The sequence below is a fragment of the Corvus moneduloides genome, chromosome 4 (assembly GCF_009650955.1).
Source record: "Corvus moneduloides isolate bCorMon1 chromosome 4, bCorMon1.pri, whole genome shotgun sequence".
Taxonomy (NCBI): Eukaryota; Metazoa; Chordata; class Aves; order Passeriformes; family Corvidae; genus Corvus; species Corvus moneduloides.
The window spans coordinates 4,565,685-4,584,041 of NC_045479.1; the positions used below are offsets into that span (position 1 = coordinate 4,565,685).

At 43.8% G+C, this 18,357-nt stretch overlaps 1 protein-coding gene across 5 annotated transcripts in view; it reads right to left on the bottom strand.

The window, feature by feature from the left end:
* Window positions 1-14,552, bottom strand: part of CALD1 (caldesmon 1) — a 177,311-nt gene extending 162,759 nt beyond the window's left edge. For 2 of the 5 annotated variants that reach the window (XM_032105937.1, XM_032105936.1), the window contains exon 1: window positions 14,369-14,552. The gene's annotated coding sequence lies outside the window, so the exon portion shown is untranslated. The remainder of the gene's footprint in view (window positions 1-14,368) is intronic. The other 3 variants (XM_032105943.1, XM_032105944.1, XM_032105940.1) reach the window with 2 other exon arrangements.
* Window positions 14,553-18,357: the final 3,805 nt, after the last annotated feature.

Below are 18,357 nucleotides of genomic sequence, written 5' to 3' on the forward strand. Positions count from 1 at the left end.
ATCAAAGACAGCACCCGGTGCCCAAAGGTGCTAACCATACACACATTTTAAAAACTGAAATACTGCAGCTAGCATGCACTACAGGAGCTGTATTTCTTACCTGATAGCTCAAAGTAACTTATATCCTTTTCTCTTTTTCCCTATCTCATTACCAAGGCTATGAGAGACAGCAATTACCTAAATGTTTAAATCTTTGCTCTCTGTCAAATGAAGCCTTTCTCAAGCTGCATAAATCTATGCACAAGAAATGGTGTTATTCTGAGGCTGATGTTAACAGTTGAGGGTCCTAACAAAATCTGGTACTTCTGGCCATGGAGAAGTGACTGAGCTGTTTGTGTGCTGTTTGAAGACAAAACAGCATTCAAAATGAAGTTGCAGCTCCCATTCCTCTCAGTGAGCACATCTACAAGGTAGGAAATGTGAAGCAACTGAATGGATTCAAATGGGTAAAAGTCAAGGGCAGGCCCATGTTTCTTTGGGCAGTCTGCATCAGCTGTTAGTAGGAGAAGAAATGCTAAAATAATATTTAACAGACATTGACAAAAATCCCCACAACAGCCAGAGTTGCTCTTTTAGGAGAGTAACTCCCAATCGAAATGACAATTAAAAGTTCCTAAAAGCACTGTTTTGGCAAAATCCAGATTTTACGTGTCATGGGAGAACCCAAAAGAGGAATGATTACCTTCAAAAGCTGCTGCAAGTACCATGCCACAGAGTATAAACAGGAGAGTGCCTACAACTTCTGATGTGCAACACCTCTGAAGGTGTTTCACTGTCTGCAAGGGTCATCTCTGAATAATGTGCTGGGGATTTTCAGAGCAGGCATTTTTCTCTAGAACCCTTTATTTAGTACTCTAATGAACACTGAAGCTTTTTTTCAGTCTTAAGGGAGAGGGAAAACAACTGCTCTCTTTGCACCACTTTTGAGATATATTCTGTAGAATGACAAGTGGTTAGAAATGAACTTCAGAGGTAAACCTGGACTGAGATTGCTCAGGTTTCCATGCAATAAGCAGTATAGTGCTACAATGCTAGTGCCTAAAAGCTACTTAAATAAATGGTCCACAAGCTTTTTATTGCTGTGACAGCAAACCAGTAGTATGTGATCAATAAAGTGAAGCAAAAGACATACAAAATAAAGCAATCGGGTAAAAGAGGAAGCAGTCTGAGACAGCAGTGTCACTCAGTTTCACATAAACCAGCATGTTGGACACTACGTCCTCTTAGTACTGCTGGCACACCCCAAAATTTTGAACTGACAACCTTGCCCTGATAGGGAGAAACTGGATGTGAGCACAGCTGGCTCCCCAAAAGAGATTCTAGGGATCACTGAATTGAAAAGGTGAAAATTGGGCAGTGAACTGACTTAATTCTTCACTATAATACAACAGTTCAAGATTGAATCCCTTAATTTGCAGCATACCAGTTTACTTCTATTCTGTCTCCTTTGTTTCTATCCCTTGAAAAAGAACCATAAAAAAAAAAAACCGTTCCTGGTATCACCTAAGGAGATTCATTCAGCTTGGCAAAGCTTCTTACTTACAGTGGGAATTTGAACTTAAAACTGGACATCCCAGTCAGAAGTTTTTTGCACAATGCTCATTGTAGGTCACATTAAAATAGCATGCAATGGACGAAAACAAGATTCAGCTGGTGCTATCCATATAAACATTGTAAACCACTAACTGCATTTTTTTTTAATGAAGAAAAAAAATGTATAAACAAATGCCATTTGCAGAATCAGTGATTTCAGCTGGGTCGAATTCTGCAAATGCCTCTCCCCATCAAGCAGCCAAGTTGGATAGCCACTGCTGTCTTTATGAATACTGAATAGGGGCATTATGTCCATACAGAAAATGCACATGGGGAAGGAGGACAGGTCATCTTTCATGCACACAAGAACACCGACACAAGTGGAGCATGTTTGTTTTCTACTGCTCAAGTACATGTCAAAAATGTAATTTATATCTAAGATATAAATGAGACATTCTATCTCATCAAAATGGCCCTTCAGTTGAAACAAACTGCACCTGTATAAATGCAAAGTCATATTCAGTACATAAAGATTTTCTTTCTCGTGCTTCAGAGAGACTTTTGTGCTCCTTTGTGCAGCAGGCAGCACCAAAGCTGCATGAGAAACAGCTGTTCCTATGTACCCTCCTGTCTTTGTGCCATAGATGTGTTCCAGCATAAAATTCTAGTTGTTCATTTCTGACACACTTGTTTGAACTATTGCATCGCTTCTGGGCACAGCAGAAATGGATGCAACACCACCTGTGTGATCTCTCCATCCTACACCACATTCCTGCACTGAACTCCAGGTTACTCTCAGGCCTTCTCTTCTCCAGGCTGAACAAATCCAATTCTCTCAGCCTTTTGCTGTAGGAGAGGTGCTGCATCCCCCTGATCAACTTGGTGACCTCCTCCAGATTTGCTCCAACAGGTTGAAGTGCTTTTTGTCTAGGGGACCCCAGAGCTGGATGCAGCACTGCAGGTTGGGATCTCACCAGAGCTGAGTGGCAGAATTCCCTCCCTCCACTGCTGCCCACGCTGCTCTGGATGCAGCCCAGGACATAACTGGCTTTCTGGGCTGCAAGATCACACTGCCAGGTCACATCAAGCCTCTCCTCCACCAGCACCCCCCAACCTACTGTAAAATATTAATCCTGTCCTGGCCAAAACTAGGACACCTATGGCTATTATTCCCTGGGATGACAGCTTATTTTAGACCTGTGTGTCTTGCTGTAGGAGACAGAAGTCCCAACCTCTGCCCCTACCTCTCTCACTGACCTTCCACATGACCTTGGCCATTTTTGTCTCATTAAAGGGATCTAAAACATGCACAGTGTTGTTTAGCATATACAAGGCAGATTGAATTTGGTAAGCACTGTTCAACCAAAAACAGTATCAAAACAGAAATATGGGGCGGTTTTTAAGACAGAAGAATGCTGGAAGCAAGCAGAAGAAAAGCTTTTCTGTGCTGTATTCAGACATGAGCTCTACCACTGGAGTTTGTCTCTCAGCAGCATTTAATTTCCTCAGGGAGAAGATCCAGGGAGAACCAAAAATCTCATCTCAGATGCTTTCAGCAATAGTCTCCTTCATGCCTACCACTGTGAATCTGGCAGGGCACTGCAGCTGGCAGAGGTAATTTCTGCCTGATGGCAGAACAGCATCTACGTGAAACAAGTTGGTGATCTCAGACCAATTATGTGAGAACATATTTCTGCACCACCACTGGAAATAATTAGCAGTTGTAGGAACCACAGGGACACCAGCTTCTGCTGTGCTTTTTCTGTGGACAATATAATTAGCTTTGGCTCAGATAGTGAACACTAAGAAACCTGTAATAGGCTGAGAAGAGGCTTGTAACCCTGCTCTCTAAGAGCTTGCTTTAAATAAGCAGATAGGGCCATTTAAAACATTCCCTATACTTTATTTCTTCCCCCCCCCCCCCCCCTCAATTTTGGGCTACAGATCAAGCTTAATTACCATCATTCCACTTTCCTTCAAGTCCTCAAGGAAAGTAAAAATGAAAGTTAACACTACTGAATTCCATAGTCTTAAAACATTTTCCCTCCATCCCTGGGAGTGCACAGCATCAGCTGCAAACCACATTAGAACGAAACCTTACACCACACCTGTAAACATCACTGTTTCAAACACTGAGTAAAGCAAAAAGCATCTGAAACCAGTGTTTACACTGGTAGGAAATCCTGCTACAATCAAGGGAGCCATGTTAAACTCTGCACCTAAAACACAGCATTTCAAAGCTCACGCCGAAGAGGCTGCAGGCTCTGGTCCCAGGTGTGCCTGTGCCTCTGGTGCTGCTGTACAGGAGAGCAGCAAGCAGGACTGCCAAAACACAAGCAGAGCAACAAACTAAGACAGCAAATCCCTCTCTTGTGTCCTTTATTCACTCTTAACCAACACCTGTCACATCTTCAACTGCATTTCCTCACACCCAGAAAAACAACAAAGCCCATCTCACAGCTGCACCAAATATAGCTGTAGCACCCAAATATCCTTCTTAACTAACACCTCTACTGGACCTGAAGTAGTTTTAAAGTTCTTCTGCCTTTTTGACACCAAAGCTACACTTTCAATAGAGCACAGCCACCTTCCTCCAATTTTGCAAGATCTAGCTGAGCTGAAGGCTGAGCTTGAGAGAAGATGCAATATTACACAATTCTGACGAGAGAGTTGACTCAAGAAATACACAATTCTAATTTCACTGCTTCCTTTGGTATTTTCAAGACAAAAACTGTACATGTGCTGCTTTTGTCTGAGCTGGCTTCACAATAATCAACACAACTTCTTTTGATATGGGTGAAATTAAGGAGCCAAAACCATGAAGCTCCCTGCAGAACAGTCTAATTTTGCTGTATTTTCTAATCAAGGAAACCTGAGAAACCCAGTAAGAAAAATGCACTCTAGCACTTAAAGAAAATTAGCTTCTTCTTTGGTCCTCCCTGGCACATTTTCCCTGCAGTCCATTCTGGATTTACACAGGTGCTACTCAAAGCAGAATTTGGCCTCTTTCTCTCAGGTGGCCTGACACATTTACTGCAGTGTGCAGATATGCCCATCTATTTTACACGTATGTAAAGCACATTTCCCAGACTAAAACCCTCTCCCAGAGAGTCTCCCTAGGTCTCTGTCTGATTTTGGCCTCGTTTACTCCCTCACAAATGAAAAGCAGTTCCATTGAAGTCAGTGAGGTAACACTTGTCTTAAACGTGTGTGAGATCATGTCAGAGCCACGGTCCCTAATAAAACCAGCTGCCGGTAACTCTTCTACGAGTTTCCATTCATTAGGGTTTTTTTTTTTGCTTGAATTCACATGAGCAATATCCATGGGCCAAGAAACACATTTTAGAATGATAGCTATTTCCCCCTTGCTAAAAACTAGAAAGTGTAGCAAACTATCCCAATCCTCGCTGAAAAATGACAGTTTATTGTACTTTGTTAATAAACAGAGGTGTTTATGGACAAAACATGTGCAAATGTACTTTTGAGAATCATCCTGCACTGCCTAGAGGATTGGGACAAGATGACCTATATATGGTTTTCCCAGCTTTTCACTTTTGGTTTTGTGGGGGACGATTGGTGTTGGTTATTGGGGGTTTTTTACACTTACAGCTTCTGGTATTTCATTCTAAATTGGGAAACACTGAGTGTACCTATTTAAATTCAGCCTCAGAGAGATCTGTAAGCATTGAACCAGGATCAATGAAACCAGTTCTATGCCTGCTAATGCCAACAGCCTTTCCATCAGTGACTTTCCATTGCCTTGAAGGGTCACAGGAGAGACAGAAATAACGTGCTCAGATTATAATGTTTTTTCCAGTTCATCACACCAGTCTCCAGGCTTTCAGAGCTGTATAACTATTTTGTCATATAAGTCAGATTCATAGCCTGTCACCACTTCAATCTGTTCATTTATAACAAAACATATTTCCTACACATTTCCTACACATACAGTAAATTCCTTTCATTTTTCACTAAGACAAACTGATCTTTATCAGATACTCTGACACAGAAGGCAATCACAGCATTACTCCCTCTCCACTTCTTAATATTAAGTTTGCTCTATGTTGACTCCAAGAAAGGAGCTCACATCTATTCACAGATGGTAGTGAACAGAGGGAAACAAAAAACCAAACCAAAACAAACTGCCTATTTTGGCAGAGCAATTGGGTTGCTACAGCAGATGGCACAAGAATGACAAAGTAGTTTTGGGTTTGACAAGTAAAAAAACAAACATCTTTACTGGCCACGGACAGTGGACTGAAGCTTTGAGGCTGTTCCCAAGCACAAGAGGAGGGGGTTGATGACTTTGACAGCCTTTACTGAGGGACCCCAAAGGGAAGGGGAACTCCCAGCTGGGGACAGCACAGAGCAGCAAGAGTTAAACACCATGAACTCCTGCAAAGCTTCTCTACAAGTAGCCAAAATGAGATTGCACAAACACTGAGATGGGTCACAAATCACTTAGGGGAGGGGAAAACCAAAGGAAAAATTACTCCAAACATGCATCACTTACACTTTCCTCTTTTAAGAGGTAAAAGGAAAACAAAGCAGTCTCCTGTCTTCCTTTGGAATCACAAAGACAAATAAAAATAGAAGAAATGAAGAGCATTTTTGACCATGCAATAATACTTATTGCATTCAATGTGCTTATTACTCAAGGACTTTCTCCAAAGGCTCCAGATGCCATTTACAAAGCTGATATAACACAGAGTTTCTCACAATCCAAATCCTGAATGAAAAAATATGAATGAGATTAGATAAGTAGTTATTTTGGTCTCCAAACTGGCTATCCCTGATCCTTCTAAGAGCTGGAAAAGAGAATTTTTCATGTGCTACTATTGCATTTCCTAACAGTCGCAACTCGACCGTGCTTCTTTTGGCCACATCAGAGCTCCTCAGTGGGCATGTCTTAGCGTGACTTCCTGATGATAATGGTCAAATGCCACCTCCTCAGAAGTACTACTGGCCAGAGATGAAAAGTATTTGGAGGAGCAGAAGACTGGTTTCAAATCCAGGCAGCTTGTCCTGTGGCTGACTGTAACACCCAAGTCAAACATGGCCTCAAAACATAAGCGTGGTGTGGAATGAGGTGTAGTCTGGGAAATCCAATTGATCCATCAGCCCTCCTGGCCACAAAGAGATGTGGGGTTTGCAGCCAAATTGTACAGAAGATCCCAGACAATCTCTAAACTTACCAATACGACACAAACAACATATTTCTAAGGTACTCCATGCAAAACAAACAACAAACATGCCAGAAAATCTCCAGCAAGCAAAGAACCTTGTGCCACTCCATTATTGCACCTACACGTTCTCCATGTGAAATAAAACGCAACTACACCAACTGCTTCAGCCCCATGATTCTGATGGCAGAGAATACTGATCCCTAAACAAAAATAAACTGAAAAGCAAGAGTGTAAACACAACTGTTCTCCAATGACTTTGCATCTCAGCGTTGTCTGTGTAGGGTTTCACTACCCAGGAATTGATGTGGTGGAAAGAAAATCCCTGAGAACTGCGTGGAGCACTGAGGACCCCTTCTGCAACTCCCATCCAAAGCTCCCTTCCTCCCCCAAAACTCATCCCTAATTATACACACACACCTATTTGCTTCACACCTGTGGTCCCATCCCTGATCTGAAACACTGGCATTCAATCATTGCTTTTCTTAAAGTTAGTGCTTTATACCTGGCGAGAATAAGATTTTGTCCACTAATCCCAGCTTTTAGTCATATAAATGCACACTAGAAGCACTGAAGACCAAGGAACTGCGTTTATATATGCACTGGTAAAGGAAATGTTCTTTTCTTGTTCGGGTTATATGGGGGGAGGAGAGGAAACAGGCTTCTGTGTCTGGTTTTAGGAGGAGAGTTAAGTGGCAAACAAAACTGACTGAAGTTTACAGGGATCTAAAGAAAGGAACAAGGAAAAAAAAAACCACTCACAGAGCTTTCAATAACACACAGCAGAGAAGACTGCAAGCAGACTGCATACAAACGTTTCTGCTTTTCCTTTTTATTGTCAATATGCTCCTTGATTGCATACTGTGTCCAGTGAATAAGCCATTTACTATTGTGGTTGGAGTGAATGAAGCTCAGACCTTTCCCATATATGGCAGGGCCTTTTAATCACCAGGGAGCCAGGAGCAATGGAATTTTACTGGCTTTCTGGGTTTGGAGTGCCCTCTCTTGTACGAAATATCATTGCCCAGTGAACACTCATTACTGGGATTTTGACCCAACTTCCTGCTGTCATTGTCCTTTAGGGGATGCGTAGAAAACCAAACAAAAAGGGCCAGCTTCTCGATAGCAAGCAGCTCACAGTGAATTCTGAATTCCTCTAACTCAAGGAAATCAAACAGACTAGATCCAATGTACATTTTTTAAAAGCCTCAATATCATTTACATCCCTAAATGTATCCCAGTATAGCTACTGAAATCAAGCTCAGATTCAGGCCAGCTAATGCCCAGGTTCTCCCTCTTTTTTGCCAACGTAGCAGAGGAGAGATTAGTGGTGTTTTAAATTACTGGGACAGCAGTAGGGAAATTCTCAGCTGGCCTGCTTTTGTCACTATAATATACATCAGCCACAGAAATGCTTGGCTCCATATCATCTGGATTGCCTAAGCTCTCTTGTTCATATTTACAGCAATTAAAAAGCTGCACTTCAGTCTTTATAATCCCAGTTCTGTTTGAAGTGGCCAAGCAACAGCTGTGGCTTATCAGACATCTGAATGAAACTCCTCATTTTCATAGCAGGGGTGTGGCTCTGCACATGGGGATATGCTGTTCCCAAAGCCAAACAAAGCAGCAAACCTTCTCTCCTCTCTGCAGACCCAGGGCTGCAGCCCTCCGAAGTGATGCTGACTAGATGCATCCTGCAGCACCAGCAGGTTAAACTGTGCAGGTAAATGAGAGCTGACCCAACACTTCTCCAGATCTCAGAGCTAACCCAACCCACTCCTATTTCCGCACATTGTAGCCAAGCTCTTGGAATTTCTTTCCCAAACCTATGAGCTTTAACAAGGCCGGAGCAAAGCCAAATTCTCCCCAGTTCAACGGCTATAGAAATTGCTGAGAGAAAGGAGGTTATCACGAGGTCATTAGGAAGATGCAGACAAAGTCCTTTGCCTCCTCCATCTGCAGCTGAACCTACTCAGACTGAGCAGAAATTGTCCTCAGCTGATACTAGAAAGCAATGGTCTGGACTAGCACATTAGCACTGTTAGGTCCTCTGAAATAGTGAGGAATCATAAAAGGTCATGCCTTTGTGCTTCTGGGATGAAAGATTTTACCAGGGCGAGCATTGTGGCTCAAGGGAAGGGGGGGGGGGAAAAAAAAAAATCAAGTGAGGGCCATTTCACCATTAGAGAGCTCACTGTCAAAGAAAAGAATGAAGTGGGAAAAGGGTAGTAACATGCCCTGTGGCAGTCAGGAAGACAAGAGAGAACATCAAAGCCTTGCAAATAAGAAACAAACAATGGCCTGATCACAGACTGCTTCATTTGGGCAGAGCTCCCTCCGAAGAGGACTGGAATCCAATGGGCACAAGCCTGCGGGATCGAACCTTGCCTTCTGAAGCAGCACAGGAGCCGCTGCTCCTGCGCTCACTGGACGAGGGTTTGTCCATCCCTGCTCTGCTTCCCTAAGCAAAGTCAGCTCCTTTGGACAAGGATGCAAAACAAGCTGCCAACAAATCTCAGGCCCCTTGTTTACATAGCTGTCATAGGTTCAGGCTCCCTTAGCCATTTAATGAATCATGAACACTAGTTCTTCCTCACCCCAAGTTATTTAACTTTTAGAAGTGACAAAGCAATTTCCCTGCCCCTTAGGTCTCCACATGCTTGAGGGAAGATTGGGATGGTCACACGTGCATGGCACGTGCAGTAACACTGTCTTCCTGCATTTAGCAATACCTCTCCATATTTGTTAGCCTTCAAAGTTACCCTTCTGAACAGATCCCAAAGCAGAGCATTTACAGCAAAACTTTATCTCCACAGATCTATTTATAACCCTTCTATGAGCTAAATTCCAAAGATTTTTTTGTTGTTGTTTTGCCATTTAAGGACATAAACCAGAAAATGTGCAAACGGGTGGGTTCCACTTTGCTTCACACCCTCCACAGCAAATCTCAAGGGAAAATGCTCTTTATTTGTATTCTGTACACAAGAGGGTGTGGAAACATGTAATGTTTCCATTGCCTGAAATCCTTCCCTAATATTTTCCCCACTGCAGCTTGGCCTAGCCCCAGGGGCTACAATTTCAACTGCTCTCATCAACGTGAGACTGAACAAGCAGGTAAGGGATAGCTGAGTAGTTTTCCTTCCAAGCTTACGACACTATGGTGGATCTGTAAGCAGAAGCTGCCTTCGTGCGTTTTCGGAACACGCATGACAGCCTCAAGGAAGACTGTTCCAGATGCAGCGCAAACAATTCAATCCTCAAGCACCCAGGAAGTTCCCTCTAGACATGGCAGCACAGTGTCACCACTGAGCCAGGTCCATTTCCACCTCATTCCCTGGGCTTCAGTGGTTTTATACCCATAATCTAGAAGTCGAATACATATCTGCGTGAACACATCAAGAAAAAAAACGTCTAAGATCTTCTGGGAAATCAGTCAAAAAAAAAGGTTTTAGCCAGTGCTTAAACTTGGCATTTTGGTATTGCAAATTCTTCATAAACACTAATGAACTAAGCCCCAGCAGACCCATGGGCTAAATACAGAAAGGCACAGATTATCCTTTACTTGGAGATAGAGAAACAGACACATGGCCATTAAGTGACTCACCAGGTATTTATGACCACAGGGAAAAATTCAAAGGAGAAATTACTCCAGTGGCTTAAGATATTGCTGCTTTTTCCCTTTCTTTCCCCTGCTTCCTCAGCTATTTGGTCCTGCCCTCACTTCAAGCCAGCAGGACAGTCCCCACAAGCAAATCTTCCCAACTTCAACCCATAAACACTGCCGTAGACAACATTTTCTGATCGGGAGGTGGCCCTGTGCTTCATGGACAGAGGTTTCCCCTCTTAAGGGGCGGGCACATGGGGCAGGAAGAGGGAAAGAGGCATCGAGGCATCAGTTTGTGGTGGTGGTTCCTGACCACAGGTAGAGGAGGTGGGTGGCCCAGGTGAGAACTGGGCACTGCTGTCCCTGGATGCACAGCAGTGCTGCAAGACAAAGCAGGAGCCAGGAGGTTTGCAGGACACAAAGACCAGAAGGCAGCAACTCCTCACGAGGGCAGCTGGCACAGAGGGGACCATGCTGGTATCTGCTGGGCAGTCAGGCTGCTGGCCCCATACTGTTCATAAGCACAGCTCCAAAGGAAAAATGCATGGAAAGGAGCACTTCCTTAATGCGGGATGTAAACCATACAGCTAACGTATCAGCTAAGTAAGAGTGTTACATTCCCTAACCTTTCTGGTTCATGAAATCTGTTAGCAGAAATGTAGGAGCAAGCTCCCCTGGGGGTGGGAGTGATCCCAAATTACAGAGTACTGAGCAACCTTCCCTGCTGGGCTAGTTAAATGTACAAAAAAGCATCAGGAAAGAAATGTTATATAGCTCAACTGTCCTGTGACCTTGGTGTTTCATCCAGAAAGGTCAGATCTAATCTGATCTTCAAATGCCTCTGAGTCAAATTTCAGCCTTAGCCAAATCCTTGACAAGCAGCAGCTACATCTTCCAGGCAAGAACAGCACCCCAAGAGGAAGTGCCTACACACAAGTAGGTGGCTTTCTTCCAGTACAGTTGCCCCCCAAATCCATTCTTACCCATTTCACCACTCAGCAGCTCTGCACAAAGCCAGCAAACCATCCCTGCACACGCACAAATCCCAAGGCTCTAGTAAGGCAGCAACTTTCTCGTTACAAGCTGCCAGGGGGTAGTTACTAAGAGGAGACAATTTTTAAAGAATGAAAGCTTGCTTTGAAGGCAGACTCCCACTCTTTGCAGTCACAGGCCTGTGTGCCTCAGGCTTTGTACACCTGGAGCCCAATCCTGCAAACTCCCTGTAAAGCTCCTCTCAAAGGCAATGAAAGGTTCACAGGACTGCACTTCACCTTCGGCCCTTTTTTGGTGCTTTCTCCCACACCCAGGAGAGTCCAGACCAGACAAGCCCGGCAGATGGACAGTAATGATCTCCTGGCCCTCTCATTCTTAGGCATATATGGTTTCCTGTCCCTCTTTGTTCACACACTGTGATCAAATGTACCAAGCTGCACCCTTGGCAGATAGGGGTTAAGAACTCCACTGATCTTTAAACAAAGTAAAAGGCAGCCCCCAAGAATAGGTCTCATGTAGGCAACTACTGAGAAACCAGAGTATTTTCAACAGTCCCAGAACATTCGAGCTCTATTTGCCCTGCAGGAAGGAAGTCCCGCAGGCTGTCACTTTTCTACAATGAAAAGATCACCCCCACGGGCAGGGCTGCTCCAGCTGTGTGAAGGGAAGTGTGAAACAAGGAGGACTTCCAGTCAGACTCTTGATAGACCCTCCCTCGCATCTTCATAGGACAGAAGCCACCTCCTAGCAGGCATCCATGAGAAAAGCCTTGCCCTACCTTTGTGATCTCCCCACCTGGAATGAGCAGCACTGCACCTTAACCCTGTATGGGATTGATCAGATGCTGTGTCACATGTGGCCCCATGAATGAGACCAAGGAATAAGAAACCTTCCCACCTAAACAGGCTTCAATTTTCCCTCTGATGCCAGAAAGAGGAACTTACACCCCACCCCCCCCACCACTTTCCTTTCAAATCACTTTCAGGGTCACTATTACATTGTGTAGATCAGTACTGGACAAGAAATAAAAGCACAAGGGAGGTTACCCCTTTCTCAGGCTGCTCCATGTCAGAATAATGCTGTGAGTATATGAAGCAGCAATTGTGGAAAATCCCTTATTCTCCTAAAACATGCTTACATCACTCACTGTCAAAGTGCATTCAGAGCACACAGGACTCCCTTTGCATCAGACCCTGAATCCATTAATGACAGTATTGATTTCACCAGGACTAATCCTGTGAATGAAGGCTGTGGAATTGATCCCCTTGTCATTGCAAGTGGCAGCAAAGAGGAGGTTTCAGGAAATACAAATTATTTCAATTGAGTCTCTTGTTCGCAGACATCTCATCTGGTATTTCTTCCCTGCCATCATGATTTAGATTCTGCATTAACACATGCAGGTTTTATTGACTAAGACTGCCTATCCAAGCAGCTTCCCTCAAAAAGGCAGACCTATCATTTCTTCAAATATATTGAGGAAAGTTCCTGCTTTACCTTAAAGGCAATTTAATTAAGCAAATGGACTAAAAGTTTTGCTCAGTTTGTAATTTATGCTGAAAGAGTCTGTTCCATTGGTTTTAGAATCCCATCCTGTCTAAACGGCAGGTGAAAAAGATGATACTTGCTGCAGATGAGGACTTACTGCTACATTTAATGAGACAGAGAAAGAATGGAGGCAGAATCTGAGGGTTCTTCAACTGCAAATCATACAAACACAATCATTCACAGTATGGTATCTAAAACAGACAAACTATGATAAATACACGGTTCTGACAAAAAAAAAAAAATCCCACTCTGCCTCCGTATTTTTTTTGAGCTGCTGCCAAGGAGGGAATGTGTTATTTTCCCAAATTATTCTCCTGTCCACCTTTTAGCAGGGGAAGCCTTCTCAGGCAAAACTGTACAAAAACTGCATACTGCGAAAAGAAATTCTCCTCTGAAAACAAATACTCCACAAAAACTCATTTTAAAACAGTTAATGTTTTCGTTCTTCCAAACAACATATGACATATGAGACAAATCTATTCCATCCCTGCAGCTCTGGCCAGAGATTAGCAGCTTGGTCAGTGTCTGCAGCTACCAAGTGTTCATCTGCAGCTAACTTCCTCCCTCCCTTCGTTTTCCCAGCCCTCTCCCTGAGAAATTCCCTGCTATGCAGAATATCGTGCTATCAGCAGCCAGCCTTGCACAGGGCTTTCCAACTGTCCGGACATGTCACGGGAGCTGGGAAGGGGAGCCTGCTAGCCAGCTCTCGCCAGCAGCACTCTGACAAACACGGACCCAAAGACTTTTAAGAGCTCCAGTCCCACCCAAGTGCATTTTTTTAATCCCCCCTTTTAACAGGAAAGACAACTTCACAAGAAACATTCTGGCAACGCACTGCTGCGCTTGTTGGAGGCTGAAAGCAAAAACTGATGCCATCTATTGTCAACAGTACTTCTGTGAAAGGCTGCCATGAGGGACATCTGCTTCAGCAAGGATCAGATCACTTACATTAACCAGAGCTTTACTGTATCTGTATCAGTTACGTCTGGAGACTGCCCTTGCACTCAGGCTGCCCTGAAAGTCCACATATTAAGTTGCAAAATTAAAAGCAATTCACCAGACCTTAACACACTAAAAACTTTCTCATTGCAATGCCAAAAAAAAAAAAAAAAAAAAAAAAAAAAAAAAAAAAAAAAAAAGGGGGGGGGGGAGTTGAAAAGAAAAAGAAAAGAAAGGGTAGATAGGTTATTGCTCCAGTAACAAACCCACCAAAGGATCAAAAACGGAGTGGTGGGACCAGCAGCACAGATCCTGCCCTGCACCTCCTCACCGAGGTGCAGTGGGGTGAGCAAACATGCATCCCCTCTCCACCCGCCCGGCACAGCACGGAGATCTCCCTTAGTTCACCACGAACATCTGGAAGGGGGAGTGGGGGGGCCACAGAGAGAGAGGAGGAGAACAAAAATATCCTCCGACAGCTCGTTCGGCTCCGCGTGCTGCTTAATCTGCATGGCAAACGCGGGGAGCCCGGCTCGCTCCCGGACGAACGCTCCCGTCCGTAAGTCCTTACCTCTGGCTGCAAAGTTCTCAGCTAGTAGGAAGGAAATGAATAACCGGCTGCTTGGGCAGGAGCGCAGCAAGAAAGGCACACCAGCAGCCTCACACACAGCCCTATTCAATAAAAGTACAGCTTTTCCTTGGCCCCTCCCAAAAGTCAATGCTAAGTGAATACATATCCCTTATGTTTACAATTGGCAGGCAGCGGAATGCATTGTCCTCAATTTATTCTAATAGGCAGCCAATGACTACGCGCAAGCCAAGGTGGGTTCAGCCTGCCTGCAGAGATGCCTGTCATTCCCTAGGCATGCTCAGGAAGCCACTCATCAGAAAACCAAGACCTAAAAAGCTCCGAAAATTCGTGCAAGCTGCCAAAACTGTCTTGCTACATGCCCTTTTTTGGTTATCCTTAGCAGGGCCTCTGAAAGTAAATCCTCTGTCAGGAACAATCATAAGAAATGTTAATCTTGGAGAAAGAGGCTGTCTTGTTGAACACAAATGGAGCTTAGAAAAAGGAAATGCACTGAATGGGAAAGAGACACGGTAAACATATTTACTTTTTGCACCAGTTTAAAAAAAAAAAATCAAAAAAATAATTTCACCACAGCTAAACTTCATTGTATTTTTTTTTAACGAGGACCACATGTAAAAGGCAACAGAAACACTCTGCTGTGCAAGCTTGGTTCTGCAGAAAGAGACAGACACCAGTGGGAAAGGCACATGAAAGATGAGTTGGCAGGCTTCACAGCCTGATTCCATTTCAAATAGTACAATAGAAGTTACAGATAGAATAGCCATGTTCTGAAAAATAACTTTTAAAGAGATTCAAGACTTTGACGATGATCCTTGGCAAGCTGGACTAGTTGGATACATGGGTTGAGTTTATAGTTCTACAACTATTCATCTAGACATTAAACCAGGTTCATTTACTATGAGATTAGCGCTACATCTACTTAATATGACCAATACTTTCACTGTCTTTGAATGTTATCAATAAAGTAAACTTAGATTAATTTTAATCTTTGTTTAGCTTTAGTGATCACACACTGTTGATAACTTTGCAAATTATGCAGGTATCTTAAAAAATGAACAAACAGATAAAGAGTGAAACATACAAAACACAAACTAATTAAGTGTGAAAATAAAGATGAAAATTATTGCCTAGAAAACAGCACAGTACAGAGAACCCAACATGCACATATACCAGCCACTAAGAAAGGCTGCAGGGGAACAGCGGGCTGCTCCAAGGGAACAAGATTCCAGGCCAGGAGATGTTCTGCAGATTCATGTTTGACAATAACATACACAAAACCAGCTAGGGGAAAACTATGTGTAAGATGACTTTGCAGCTGAATGGGCTGAACAGTTTTAATGCCTTTCTGGGTCCTTTCTCTGGCCACTGGGCCCCACAGATTTAGTCACATGTGTAAAGCAAGAAGGATCCAGTCCACAGACAGTAAACTAATCTTTATAGCATTTTAAAAATTCAAAGAGAGCCAAATCTATGCAGATTTACAGCAAGAAATCATAATTATTCTAGTGCCATTTTAAATTTCGCTGCTTTATTATATGGAGCAAGAAGTGGTGTTTGTTTTTTGAAGGCACTTTTTTTCCTTCGTTTTAACAACCCTTTGGAAAGTTCTTCTAATGCCAGACAGTTCCCATGATGTGGCTACACATGGGTTTTAAATACTAAAAGTAATACCTACAGCATATATGTAACTTTGTTTTGCATGATTTACTGGACAAGAGAGAACAAAATCCTTGTTCTCAGTCATTCCATTAACTGCAGAAATTATTGGCCTATGTATCCATGACCAAATAAAAAAGGTAGTGACATTATTTAGGAAGGAATTACAAATCTCTACTGGATCTTAGCAGCCCCCAGATTTTTAGGAGGGAAATCCAGGCTAAGAACAAAGCAGGATGAAGGGATGTGGACTCTCAGAACAGAAAGCTGAATGTTAGAAGTACCCTCAGGTTCTCATTCCAGCATGGCCACCAACCCCTGCAATCTCAGTGTCCACTGCAACAGGGAGCTAGAAGGGATACACTACCTAAAGCTGGAAGCAACTGGGGGTTGTTGTGGTATTTTAGCTTTTTTTTTTTTTTACCATGACTTTGATAACTCCCTTGCCAAAGCGTCCCAAACTCTGTGTTCCAAGTCACCTTTCCATTAAAATTCTGGAAAAAAATACCAAACAATTTTGCTTTGGGGAAATTACATCATGAAAAGTAGTTTGTGTCCTTCTTGCTCGGTTGAATTTCACCAAGAGGAACTTTTGAATTCCATGACTTGAAGCTTTGAAGCCAACAAACTGTCACGGATACCACAGTTTTCCCGGACATACCACTGGAAAGCTGAGCTTGGAAGAATGCAGAGTTAAATCCTAGTGGGTGCCCCTTTCCATCCTGTGACAGGAGCCACCTGTAAATGCCTGCTGTAAATATAGTTATAACATGCCTAAATTCAGAGTTGTAACAATGTAGGGAACTCCCATGGTAGTAGTCCTTGCCCTCACCACCAGGACTGCCACTCTAGCCACACCCTCCCCTTTGCTTTAACAGCGAGAGACCCTTTGTGTCACAGCCCAGAGCTAAAAATATTTCTGGGACTTGAATAACCCAAATCCTGCTTTATGATTGCACACGTGAGACAGAGAAAAAAATAGTATATGCAGAAATGAAACCCCTAAATCAAGTACAATTTTAATATCAATACCTTTTCACAGTAAGGAAGGGCCCTGCAAGTGCTCATTGCTAAGCTCTCCAGCTTGATAACTCAGGGCAAGGGTGGGACAGCTTGTGATAAGAGTCAAAGCACTTACACATTTTAGGTTGTTAGTGCATTCTTGGAGACCTCAGCCTGCAGTCTCTCCCTCAGAAGAATCATGTTAGAAGTACCTGGAAATCTCTGTCTGGGAGACTGGGGCTCTCACAGGTTTATCAATTTTTCCTGCAAAATTTGCAGGCTAAAGCTGAGGTAAACCTGTGGTCTAGAAAGTACAGTACAAATCATCCCCTGGGGGGGCAGATCTGGCTGCTGTGTGCAGACACTCTGAACCACTTGCATTTTGGCATCACAAAGCCCTCGGGGCTCAGCAGCCAGTGGTGGCCAGAGGGTCCACTTGGGTTATTGCTGGTCCAGCCTCCAAGTACCTTCTTCCCAAAGCAGCAGTGATGGCAGAGCTGTGATCCCTGCCTGGAAAAAGTCATTGGGCTATTTATGGAGGGGCAATATTTTGCTTTTCAAAATGAAGTCATTTTTATAGTTGAGCTTCCCAAAATTATTTTCCTTCTCTTTATTTGACATGGTGCAGGTGATCACTACTGCGCAGCACTGTCCCACCACTGTCACTGCAATGTCTTCAGCTGCCACTTCAGAGACACATTCTGAACCACCCCACTCCTACACATTCCCACAAGACAGCAAGGTGCATATGGAGCATCAAATGCACCACGGGGGCAGCCATTCTTCCCATCTGTACCAAACTGGCTCTTGCCTCTCACCCCCAAATTGTCATTTTTTTCTTGTCTCCACAGCTAACAGTGGGTCACACTCTCCTAATGCCCACAGCATAGACAGAAATCTTTAGAAAGGAGCTTCTCTCCTGCAGCTAGCACAGATGCTCCGTTTTTGGCTTGGGAGAACAAAGCTCTGCTTAGCAGAATCACAGCAGTGAGGGCTGCACTGGGAGTACCCAGCCCCATTCCCCAGCCCAGAGACTGACCCAGAGAGGCAGGCTTCCTCCTGCTCCAGGGGCATGAAGATGTGTCACTGAGCCCTGATGACAAGAAGGAGGTCTTTATTTGCAATCCTGATGCCCATAACAAAGGTGTGACACACTGGAGCACTGGCATGGGTCACGGATCCAAAGGGTTATAACCCTGTCAGCCCCACGGGGCAGCACCCACTGCAATCACAGCTGCAGCTGGACAGAGCTCTCACCCCAGCAAACAGCCTCAGAGCCAGCCAGCATCGCTCTTATCCCACAGCTTTGG